Source organism: Saccopteryx bilineata, chromosome 6 (genome assembly GCF_036850765.1).
Source record: "Saccopteryx bilineata isolate mSacBil1 chromosome 6, mSacBil1_pri_phased_curated, whole genome shotgun sequence".
Classification (NCBI taxonomy): domain Eukaryota; kingdom Metazoa; phylum Chordata; class Mammalia; order Chiroptera; family Emballonuridae; genus Saccopteryx; species Saccopteryx bilineata.
In genome coordinates this window covers 55,666,423-55,679,064 of record NC_089495.1, presented here as the reverse complement: position 1 = coordinate 55,679,064, position 12,642 = coordinate 55,666,423, and the positions used below count along the sequence as shown (strand labels likewise).

The 12,642-nt window shown below is 35.7% G+C and overlaps 1 protein-coding gene across 1 annotated transcript in view; it reads left to right on the top strand.

Annotated features, from left to right (window-relative positions):
* GPC6 (glypican 6) overlaps positions 1-12,642 on the top strand; it is a 1,376,210-nt gene that overhangs the window by 984,506 nt on the left and 379,062 nt on the right. The window lies entirely within an intron of this gene.

Genomic DNA, 12,642 nt, shown 5'->3' with positions numbered 1-12,642 from the left:
ATGAAATAAGTAAATCAGAAAAAACTAAGAACTATATGATTCCATATATAGGTGGGACACAAAATTGAGACTCATGGACATAAATTAGAGTGTGATGGTTACCGGGAGAGGGGAAGGCAGGAGAGGGAGGGGGTGAGGGAGGGGTGTGGCATAAAGAAAACCAAATGACCAGTATGGAGGATGATTTGACTTTGGGTGATGGGTATACAACATGTTTGAATGTCAGAATGATTTGGAGATGTTTTTTCTAAATCTATGTGCTCTAGTTAACCAGTGTCACCCCATTAAAATTAAATGTCTAGGCCTGACCTGTGTTGGTGCAGTGGATCAAGCTTCGACCTGGAACACTGAGGTCGCCAGTTCAAAACCCTGGGCTTGCCCAGTCAAGGCACATATGGGAGTTGATGCTTCCTGCTCCTCCCCCCTTCTCTCTCTCTCTTTCTCTCTCTGTCTCCTCTAAAATGAATAAATAAATAAAAAATTTTAAAAAAATAAAATTAAATGTCTAAATAAAAATTTTAAAAAGAAAGAAACTCTATAACATGCATTACATAATCTTGTATTTTTTTTTACAAAAGAATTATTTTTGTATGGTTAGAAAAAAATACTGAAAAAATATTCACTAAAATATAAAGAAGTTACCAAATACCTAATGGTAAAAATATAAATCATTTTCATTTGTTCTTTCAATCTTTGTGTTATCTACCATGTAATCAATAAAGATATTTATTTTATAATTTAAAAAGCTGATGAAATTTATTTTAATGCTATATTTTATTTAACTTATCAAAAATATTATTTTAACATGTAATCAATATAAAATTATTGAGATTGTTATTACTAATTATTCAAAATCTAGTGTGCCTTTTACACTGTTGGGATGTTTTAATTCAGACTAACCACATTTCAAGTGATGAGTTGTCATGTGTGGCTCATGGCTGATGTGTTAGATAGCACAGCTCTAAAGACTAAAATTCCACTAAGAGTTGGTGAGCACAAGAGTCATGGGATCAGAGTGGAGCTTTGAATTAGCCACAGTATGACATGATGGAATGTAGGAGAGACAGGGAATAGAGAAGACATTTAATAGACCATTCTAGTAGTGTTTGAAATGTAAAGAAAGCCTGACCTATGATGGTAAATAGAAAAAGGGCTAAATCAAGTAGAGATAGAGGTGATATTTACTAAAGCTCATGCTATCTACCATATTTTCAGTCTCTGGCCAATGTGGACAGAAGTAAATAAAAGAAGAGACAATTTCTCTAATGTCATCAAGCATGACATCCAAATAGAGAAAGCCACACAGAACTAAAAAGATACTCAAATTATATACATATATAAATATATTGAAAAAAGAAAAAGTATTGTAATAAAGACTCCCTGCTAGAATGTTTCACTTCTCCCCAGTTTCTAGAGCTAAACAGACATACAAACACACACATATATAAATACAAAACAGTACTTCCTATACAGAATTTTTTTTGTTTGTATTTTTCTGAAGTTGGAAACGGGGAGGCAGTCAGACAGACTCCCGCATGCACCTGACCGGGATCCACCCGGCATGCTCACCAGGGGGCGATGCTCCACCCATCTGGGGCGCCGCTCCACTGCAACCAGAACCATTCTAGCGCCTGAGGCAGAGGCCATAGAGCCATCCTCAGCAACCGGGCCAACCTTGCTCCAATGGAGCCTTGGCTGCGGGAGGGGAAGAGAGAGACAGAGAGGAAGAAGAGGAGGAGGGGTGGAGAAGCAGATGGGCGCTTCTCCTGTGTGGTGCCCTGGCCGGGAATTGAACCCAGGACTCCTGCATGCCAGGCCGACACTCTACCACTGAGCTATACAGAATATTTTTAACAGAACAGAAATATCTTGTACCTCTTTGGTACTAACAACTGAAAATACAAAATTGAGTTTCATTGGAATTTTAAACTGAGAAAAAAATTTTGAGTAAAAAAGGAGCAGAGAAGGGACCAAATCACTGAACCTGCCATGGAATCAGAAATTTAAACATCTCTGGACCCATTTTTCCACTAAAGGAATGTTTCCATGTAAGTCATTGGGAAATAGGATTCTAACAAATACTTTATACACATCCCTTTTAATGAATGAATCCTATCATTAACCAGACTCCTATGTATAAACCAATACATTTGAGAGGGACTTGAATGTTTCAGATGTCTTTAGATCTATTATCACAAATGATTATTTTTCAATTACCTCCATGACATAACATTGTTACTTATATTTTTTTAGATGAGGAAACCAAGACTGAAAGAAGTAACTTGTTTTAAATCACAGAGCCCATAGCCCAGGTCAATTTCTATCCCAGGCTTAATACTTTACCTGAACTCACCACAGCAGCAAAACCTTTTCAATAAATTGGGAATTAAACATGCCTCTAGTTACAACCAAAACATTCACTGCCTCTTGGGAATAGAGTGTAAGCATCCGAGAGCAGATGCATTTTTAAATGTTATACATCAAGGATGAACAACTTTTGGTTATATAAAGATAAATCAAAAGGAAGAGGAGTGATGATTTCATTTACCTGAAATTTGGCTTTTGCATCATTGAGTGTAATACCTCCTGACAGTAGAATAGCACTAGTAGTATTCATTGTCCCTTGTAAAATGTGGAGGAATAAGACAGAAACATATAACACAGTATTTTAAGTGTCAATATACAAAGCAATATTTTCAAGTAAAAAAAACATATAGTTAACATCTGTTGAAATTTCTATTAATGATAACTAAATGTTTAATATATTTGACATTTTCTATAGTGAAACATTTTCTGTAAAATGTTTAATATTACATAGAATGAGACAATATACAGCCACAAGTTCAGAAAAATGTGGTTTCCACAGTGGTTCAATTTCATAAATATATTTTGCATATCTATTATACACAGCACAATATTCAGCACATAGTAAGTGCTCAAGTTTATGTAGTGCTAACATTTTGGGTAAAGGAAATGTCAAACACAGTAATGTATCAATATAAAAAAGTAGTCTGAATACAAGAAAAAAATGTACAAATAATGGTGTACTGTTAAAATGAAGCAAGCTGTTGTCTAATGAATGTAAAATTTTCAAATTTGCAATATCAAAAAGTTCTGGAGATCTGTTTTATAACAATGTAAATATATTTAACACTCCTGAATTATCCACATAAAAATAGTAAAGATGACAAATTTTATGTTATGTGTTTTTTCACACACAAAAAATGAAGCAATATAGTTAGGAGAGAAATTATCAAGGACTCAGCTATAAATGTCATTAATATATTATCAATTGCCCTTTTCCTCAATGACCATCAGATTTTCACTAGATTTTCCTTGTTATCAGCCACAGTCATTTTAATTAGAGACAAACAGGTCTCCCTATTGACTGCTACAGCCTTTCTATTTGCAGTTGTTTAAAAAGAAAAATTAAAAGAAAACAGACTCACCACTTTGTAAATAGAATACCACATCAGGAAATTGTCTTCATTTAAAAAACACTGCCAATATTAGCAACAACTAAAACTATTGCCATACGTTCTTAGGCTCTGAGAAATGTACATGGAAATAATGAAAATCAGACGTGATGTCCATTAAGAAATTTAATATGTGGCCCTGGCCAGTTGACTCAGAGTTAGAGCATCAGCCTGGTGTGTGGATGTCCTGGGTTTGATTTCTGGCCAGGGCACACAGGAGAAGCACTCATCTGCTTCTCCACCCTTCCTCCTCTCCTTTCTCTCTATCTCTCTCTTCCCCTCCCATAGCCAAGGCTCCACTGGAGCAAGTTGTCCCAGGTGCTGAGGATGGTTCGATGACGTCCACCTCAGGCACTAGAATGGCTCAGGTTGCAATGGAGCAATGCTCCAGATAGGCAGAGCATCGCCCCCTCATGGGCTTGCTGGGTGGATCCCAGTCGGGTGCATGCAGGAATCTGTCTCTGCCTCCCTGCTTCACACTTCAGAAAAAAAAATTTTAATATGGAAACTCTTTAATGTCACTTAATTCTACTTTTAGTTCCTTTTCTAGGATTCTTGTTTCACAACAATATCTATACAATATAAAGTGAAAAAGAGTCAGATGTTTAACCTATAGGAAGTCAAGCATTTGGAAATTTCAGAAACAAATCATTAATTAATTGATATTTGACCTGTGCAGACCCATCCTGTGTGCATCTTTTACTTTCTTTAGCCGAATCATCTAGAGAATTGTAAAAGGAAAGAAATTGTACTGAGGAAGAAACTATATACCTTTTTAGCTAGAGAGTTTCTTCAATACCAATAATTTTTTGAAATATTTATCAAATATCATATTTTTTTTGCAAACAGAGCTTCTATAAGATAAGATGCAATAAGAGCATGGCAGGTGTCCCAACCCATTGGGAATCTTTTGATTCTCCATTGAATAAACCCATTTACTTCACAGTTGAACTTCACATAGCTCTCTTTTAGCTTGTTTGATTGTTTCATTTTTTTCATGTATGTAGGTGAGCCTGAGGAGTTTATAAATGATTTTCTGAGTAGGGAAGATGGGAGATTCAACTTTAGTATGCTTTAGTCTGATTTCCTAAGGGGCAGGTATTTAATCTTGCTGAAATGTCTTGATGCATATTATTTGACTAAATGAGAAGGCAAATTTTTTGACAAAACAATAGGACTAATATTATATATATATATATATATATATATATATATATATATATATATATGGTCATTCTGCACTCATTTGGGAATAAATCTGCAAGTTTCTGCTTAATATAGTCAATATGCATATCATGTGGAGCTACACCCACAGAAATAAATTTATATACCCCTGAACCAAAGAGCAGTCTGAAGCCCTTAGCAGTCTACAAGAATGCATGATGACTGCAGTAAAATATATTTATCCCACAGTGAGGAGAGAATTGATTGCTCTAGAGAGCTAACACCATAACTAATTCACAGAGACTCTTATGATGAAGACAGATATTCTGTGTCATTCTGACTCATAAAATGTACTGTTTTACAACAGATTCATTGTAATAATTCGTCACCTTAAATGTCTTATGGACATATTTTTCTGTGATTATCCAAAAAGAAGCATTTGGAATTTTTGTCTTCAAAATAAATTTGGGACTAAAAATAATAAGTAACATTATTATGTTTGCTTCAGAAATATAGATATATAATGTATGTAAGATATAAATATTCCCATTTTGATATGTACTAAAGAAGTATTTTTTATGTACATTCATGGGTATTTTTCACTTTAAGGCTTACTTCAGGAGGTGCTGAAGCTACATATAGGTTACATTATTTACAAATGAACAGCTGGGCAATAAACTGATCCCCTGTGTGACTATTTTATTCCAGGTAAAAATAATTTCCTATTTTTTCTTATCCATTTCTTTACTACTGTGCTGTCAATTTGAAATTGCTTTTTTATTAAAAGGTAAAGGCATATGCTTACATCCATAAATTCTTTGACACTTTTTAAAATCCATTTTAAAAATTTGGCATTTTGTCTTTTTTTAATTGGAAAGTTGAAGGAAGGTTGACATGCATAATGCAGAATCTTGGGAGAGGGGACTTGTGAAAGTATTTTAAAAAACCATTTTTCTTTTGGTTGGTGTAAATTTTCTTATTTGATGGCTTAGAATATATTAAGTGCCCTGTGTATTATGTTTAATGTTAGCAAGAAGGAAAGATATTTTAAACAGACGTATGAGTTAAAATGGCATGCATTATAAATGTTGGTGTTGATATCTTTTCAGACTTAGTGATTTCATTGATTCTAGAATAAATTAGAGTTAATAGTAACTGTAGTTATCAATTCATATATGGTCCTATATTTACAGATGAAGAAAGTCAAACTCAAATACTAAGGTTTCCCAAGACACACAAAAAGTTAAACATAAACAAATAAATAAAGCTAAGCAAATAAGGTTTTTAATATTTATTTATTTATTTATTTATTTATTTTTAGAGAGAGAGAGATAGGAAGGGAGATGAGAAACATCAACTTGTAGTTGCATTACTTTAGTTCTTCATTGGTTGCTTCTCATAAGTGGGGGGGAGGTCAAGACCAGCCAGAGACCCCTTGCTCAAGCTTGTCACCTTGAGTTCAAGCCAGAGAGCTTGAGATTCAAGCCAGAGACCTTTGGGCTCAAGCTAGCAACCATGGGATTATGTTGATGATTCCACACTCAAACTGGCCTGCCTGCACTCAAGCTAGATGAGCCTACACATAAGCCAACCTTGGGTTTCAAACCTGGAACTTCAGTGTCTCAGAATGATGCTGTATCCACTGCACCACCACCAGTCAGGCATGTTTTTTATTGTTGTTGATTATTTGAAGGACTGTTGCTAGGAAGTAAAAAAAAATCAAAGAGGATATATGAATTATTTAGGTACTTCAATTTCCTCAAATTTCAAAGCTTAATATATTATTACAATACAAAGAGAAAAAATAACATTCCTTTTAATCTATATGAGCCAAGGTTGATGATGTAATGTTAAGGAATGTAAGGAAAATGACTGGAGAGATAAGCATTGGATTCTTCATGACTACATTTGGGATCACTTTAAGAAAGACTGGCTTTCTAAGAATTTAATTTTAGCGCCCTCCCCTCTTCCCTTCAGCTTTATCCCATCCTATCATCCCCTTTCCTTCTGTTCTCCTTTCTTCTGGTCCCTTTGATCTTTCTGTCTCAATTCTGTTCCTCAGTTCACATTGTTCATTGGATTCCTCAAATGAGTGAGGCCATATGATATTTTTCTTTTTCTGCCTATGGTGAGGGGGGGCAAGGGAGATGTTGAGGGGAATACAGGGGAGGGGGGATGCATTTGGGACAACACTAGAATCTATGTAACCACAATAAATTAAAATCAATAAAAAGATTTAAATAAAATAATGAGATAATTGATGTACATCAACATAATGTCTTTATAGTTACATTTATTGCAAAATGATCACTATAATACATCTAACTTCATCTGTCAGCATACATAGTTACAAATTCTTGCACTGGTAATATTTAAGATCTAATCTCTTAGCAACTTTTAAATATGCAATACTTATTTAACAGTATTGTTCACTGTAAGATTGACTTTTTAATAGGTTCAGCTAGCATCCCTCTTTCTTAGAACACTGCAGAGCTTCTTCTACTTACACATTTTGAGTTCAACGTTTGGATGGTCCTGTCTAGTCCAGTACTTCATAGAGACCTGAACTTATTGAAATGATTACAAGGCCTGGTTAAAATACATGATTTCATCTTTCTCTGAATTGGTAGGTGATAGAACATAGCCTGGGTGAAGTCTTTGATTCTTTTTCTCATTAACCATTAATATTCCTTTTTTCTCTGTATGTGGCAATAATGCTTCTAATGCTAATAATATCTTAAGATATGTCAAAAGTTTATAGTCCTCAAAAGACTTATACATACCGTATTTACATTGGTTCTCGCCATATCTATGTGAGAGTATAACAGAAGAGATACCAGGGATAAAAAGACTGAAATATTTACAATAGTCATCTATTTATTAAGCATCTGCTAAGTGCCAGAGACTGTATTGGGCCAATTGGTTGACAGTGAAGCCAAGACTGGAATCCGGAGCCTCTGATTTCTAGCTCAGTGCCTTGAGATTCACATCTTTCAGTTCTTCTCTCCCTCTTCTCTTGTTCTTTATGCTGATACAGGGCTGCAGCTTCCCTTTGGCACAGTTATTAGCTTTCCATTTCACACTATACATTACTTCGTTCTCAGTTCAAGGTAGCAGATCCTGTGCTATCCCTGTGGGACAGCCCAATAAGCTCAAATGAGGAACACCTTGAAATTTGCCACAATAAGAAATAGTATGCACCATTAAAGGCACTGTGAAGTCCTGTATTATCAGCAGAAGGCTTTCAGTTGAACTTGCCTCAACAGCTTCACTTAATCTGATGTTCATTGACTCTGCTCCCTATTAAGCCGTATCTTTAAGTGGTCTAGAGTAGAGTATCTGTGTTTTGTGTGATTTCATCTCTGTAACAGAGCAATTCAACATGTTATTTTGGCATGTATAGATTTCTAATATGTTAAACAAATAATAAAAGTGGAACTATATAGATCACAAATCCATTAAATATTCTCTTTATATGAAAGATCTCATATGAATAAATTCACCAATAGCAACCATATTTTGGATAATGCAGGAAAAATTGTTGTTTTTTTAAATTTTGGACAGATGATTAATGTATCTGTGAGTGAAAAAAGCAATAATAAAAGGTGTGGCATGGATTCTTCTCTGCAAGCTATTTCCAAAATGTAAATTTTTGGCTATTAAAGGCATCTTAGTAGCCAATATTAGCACACTGGGGAAAAAACCCAACAAATATTATAATGAGTCATATGCCCATACTCTGAATGTAAAACAAAAAGTTTATGGAAAGATCAAAATATTATTATTTAACTTTAATATTTATAAAGTTGTGGATTACTTTTCCTTATCTATTAGTACAAAAAACATTGATTGAGAAACATGAATTTAGTGAAATGAGCAATTATCAATTTTTTTTGTAAAAGACATTATTTTCCATAATAATTATACAACTATACTATATACTACTATCATAGGATAAGTACACAATTATACCATTGTCTTCATACCACATTTACCATGTGCACTGGCAACAGAGAATGAAAATTTGTCTTGGCTCTTCCCCTGTTCTTTCTCATTTCCAATCATTTCAAGTCACTTTAGGTTATAATTTTCTAATAAATGGTCTAGATGGGCATCCAGGACTGCTTTTTGGGAGAAAGCTATGTTTAAGTGGGAAGAATATATGTTACTGACAGAAGGGTCAAATTAGTTGATTAAACCAGTTTTCAACATGTGCATCCCATACACTCATAATCAGTCACTTGGTGGCTTTCAAGTCCTCACTTTTGGGAGCTCCACCTGAGCCCACTCTTAAAGTTAACACTGTATTTCTTAAATCTTTCTCTGGCCTACCACTGACATGAGCCTGCTTTCTGACCCAATTTTTTGAAAATTCTGTCTGTACGTTGAGCTAATATATTATGCGTGCTCAGTACATTCTTGGGAGTTGTCTTACAAATTATTTCTTATAGCATTTATACATGCTTTGATTGTCTCATTAGGAAGAAATATGATATTATAAGACACTATGATGATACTCCATTATATATTTAAGGTGACAGAAAGTATGGTTGGTTTTCCTTTTTAAAATGCAATTAGAAAGAACACTGAGATGAGAGTTAAAAGACTCGCACTCTCTCTCAGCTTTGCCACTCACTAGCTTTGTAGTCATTTGCAACATAATCAGGGATGCCGTTAAATAATAAATTTCTTGAGAGTAAAATATATGTCTGTTTCACTTTTATTGCCCACACTGCTTAGCACATTGGAGACCCTCAATACATAAATATTTCCATCATTAGCAGGCAGTTACAGAATTAAGCATTGAAGCTACATCAGTTGAATAGTATACAACCAGGGTAAGCATAATGTGTGGAAGCGGAAGCTAATGGAGGAGGTCATTTAGAACAGTCATTCTTTACCCAGGACAGTTTTATGGAGACGTTGTTGGTTACTGCAACCAGAATGTGCACTGTTGGCATTCTGTGCTAAAGACCAGGATGCTGCAATAGATCCTACAGTGCACAGAACAGCCCCCACAACAAACATCCATCATAAAAGCATCATTAGTTCTGATGCTGATAAATCATGACTTTTAAGGACATGTTCAGCAGTGTTAGATGCCCTGAGAATCTGCAAAAAGGTCAACTTATTTGATAATTTTAAAGCCAGTATTGACTTTTAAAAGAACAGTTCTCTAAGCTGTGAGAGGATGGAGGTGGGGGTGGAAGTGAGTAGTGAGACACAGACTTCATAGAGATGATGATTTATGAGATGTAGAAGAAGATGGGTTGTGTTGGAAGCAAAGTTTATTTTGTTTCTAAGAGTCAAGGGAATTGAACCTATTTATATATTAAGAATAAGAAGCCAACAGAAAGAGGGAGAGAAAATAAAAATGTGAGAAAGAAAAACAATAGTCTATAAGAAAAATTTAGGTTAGAAGCCCTGGCCGGTTGGCTCAGTGGTAGAGCATCGGCCTGGCGTGCAGGAGTCCCAGGTTCGATTCCCGGCCAGGGCACACAGGAGAAGCGCCCATCTGCTTCTCCACCCCTCCCCCTCTCCTTCCTCTCTGTCTCTCTCTTCCCCTCCCACAGCCAAGGCTCCACTGGAGCAAAGATGGCCCGGGCTCTGGGGATGGCTCCTCAGCCTCTGCCAAAGGTGCTAGAATGGCCCTGGTTGCTACAGAGCAATGCCCAGATGGGCAGGGCATCACCGCCTGGTGGGCATGCCAGGTGGATCCTGGTAGGGCACATGCTGGAGTCTGTCTGACTGCCTCCCCGTTTCCAACTACAGAAAAATACAAAAAGAAAAAAAAATTAGTGTTAGAGCACAAAAAGGAGTTATAGCCACAATTGTTTTGAAAGTGAGGACAATGGAGGATATAAATAAATTAATAAACTTTTAAGATGCAAAGAGGAGATGCTAAAGAAGTTCACAAAAGATGAACTTTCTTTGTGAAGTCAAAAAGTATAAATTGCTGAAATTAAAATAGGGAAGTTTTGGAGCTGGGAATAAATAAATATCTAGCAATCTTCACTGCAGATGGATAAGGAATAAGCTCAAGGTGGCAAAGTGTTGTGGAGAAATGTTGAAAACTCAACTGACATTGGAAAACATAAGTAGTGAGCTCAATGATCACATTTGGAGTGCTTCCCTAGAAAGGCTTTATAGTCCAAAGAAAACACATGTTCAGCTGTACCAAGGGTGAGATACTGGCAAGGCATCTATGGTATGAGATCAAGGGAATGAAGGGAGCTAAGAAGGACAAAGTTGAAAGGTGAATCATGACTTAGGGCTGGGAAGGGGGGTCAGGTAGATTCTTGCCTTGAATAGTGGGAATTGATAAACAAGGGGAAAAGTGTTAAAGAACTGAAAATCTTGGAGAGGGCCAAGATTGACTCCAGAATGTAGGAGGGGAGATAAAAGGTTGTGATCAAGGGAATAGTTCTGGATGATGAGAACAAAATTATTTCCCTATGTGCAACCCACTGCCATAGAACATGGAAGACTATCAGTAGAAAGATGTGTCCTCCAATACCCTTGCCTCCACAGTCTCTATCTTTTGAAGATGCAGTAAGAAACTGTCCCAGCCTTCAGAGAGCTTAGAGGGGAAATTGTCTGTGAATTATTTCTGAATTTGCTGGCCTATATTGATCATTTTCTTCTGATAGTCACAACTGTACCATATGTCTACAATCCATTCTTTACAGGCTTGAATACAGATCTACTTCAGGATCTGTACTTGATTCTCCCCTTACCAGATGAGTGACTCCAGGCAAGATATGTCACCAAAACTTTTTTTTTATCTGAAAAAATAGGAATTAGTGCTATCATCCAAGGCTATTTTGAGGATAATTTGTGTAGACAAAAAAATACATTAGATTTTTGCCCTGGCTGAATGGTTAGAGCTTTGTCCCAATATGCAGAGGTTGCTGGTTTGACATATACAGAAACAGATTGACTTACTTCTTTCTCTCTCTCTCTTTCTCTCTCTCTCCCTTCCTGTCTCTCTAAAATCAATCAATGAATTTTTTTAAAATTTAGTACATTGATTTTTAATAATTTTTAAAAGTGCATCTACCTATTCTCATCTATACATCAGGAAACCTCCCTGGTGTCAATACCCTGCTTGACTTAACACCTACTATTCTTCAGTCCACATTTTCTTTTTCAAACAAAATCACTTCTATTGTCTTGTCCCTTTTTTTAACCTATGATATTTTTCTCCAAACTCCAAATGTAAAAGTTTATATCCTCTTGGGAAAATTGCTTTCTGTTCTATTCTCTCCTTATATGACCTTGCAGCGTTTGCAATGACCAGAAATAATGCCTGTAAGGTGCCCAGCATTGTACCTGCCAAGAATAAAAGCTCAGTGAGTGGTAGCTCTGATGGCACTGGTTTTACAAGTGAGAAAGAACACTGGTACTACTCCCACACCTTACCTTCCCAATGTAACTTCAACTTTAGAGTCTGGAGAATTTAGCAGTTGTCTTTATAGACATTGAGGCTCACCATAAACCAGTTTATATTGTGCTCCTCACTAAATGGTAAACTTCTTGAGACAGAAAGTAGCCTTAAATTCAAAAATAGATTTCATGTCTCTAGTTTAGTTCAAGAACAACGGACATTCAATAAACATTTGTCCTACCGCTTAGCATTATTAGCACCACACTATATTAATGAGAAGAAAAATAGCCTTTTATGCATTCATCTAATTCAGTAGCAGAAAGACTACTATTTCAGAATATAGGTTCTGCAATTCAATTATGGGTGTCTTTTCAAATGTGGACAATAGATAAAAATTATAACACTGTGTATTGGGGACAAAGTTAGTTGTGATTCTAATAGGAGGGTTTTAAGTCCAAATGCAGCTTAACATATTTACATAGCTTGTGTTTACTTTTGTTAAAATAATTGAATTTTTAACAATTATAAGGCTGCCCAGATCTCTTTAGTAATGGGTATTGATTGTTGCACAAAGAAGCCTTACCTCATTAAAAATAAAGTGACTTAGTCATTGTG